This window comes from Alligator mississippiensis, chromosome 1 (genome assembly GCF_030867095.1).
Source record: "Alligator mississippiensis isolate rAllMis1 chromosome 1, rAllMis1, whole genome shotgun sequence".
Lineage (NCBI taxonomy): Eukaryota > Metazoa > Chordata > Crocodylia > Alligatoridae > Alligator > Alligator mississippiensis.
The window spans coordinates 246,208,650-246,209,005 of record NC_081824.1 but is presented as its reverse complement, the minus strand read 5'-3'; positions in this window follow the sequence as shown (position 1 = coordinate 246,209,005).

Sequence of the window (356 nt, the reverse complement as noted above, 5' to 3'; positions counted from 1 at the left end):
GTGGAAATTGTCATCACTACTGGGAGCAGTGACAATTTACACCAGCTGACGATCTGCCTTAGTAGAACAGCTGCCTCCACATTACAGAAGCCTGAGTCTCTTCAGCCCTACAGCCTAGGCAGAGTGGGTGTAAAATGCTGCTCTTCTGATCTAGTATAATTTAACATCCACTTTGCATCCCTGGAAATGACTGCATGAAATCCAGGACAACAGGATGTCAAGCCCAAAGGAATTTAAAAATGCAGTACACAGAAACCACAGGTGCAGCTGTTACACATGCAGAATGAGAAGCAGTGCTGGTGGGGAAACATCTTTGACCCAAGCACAAATATTTGAGATAGGCTTACATAGAATGA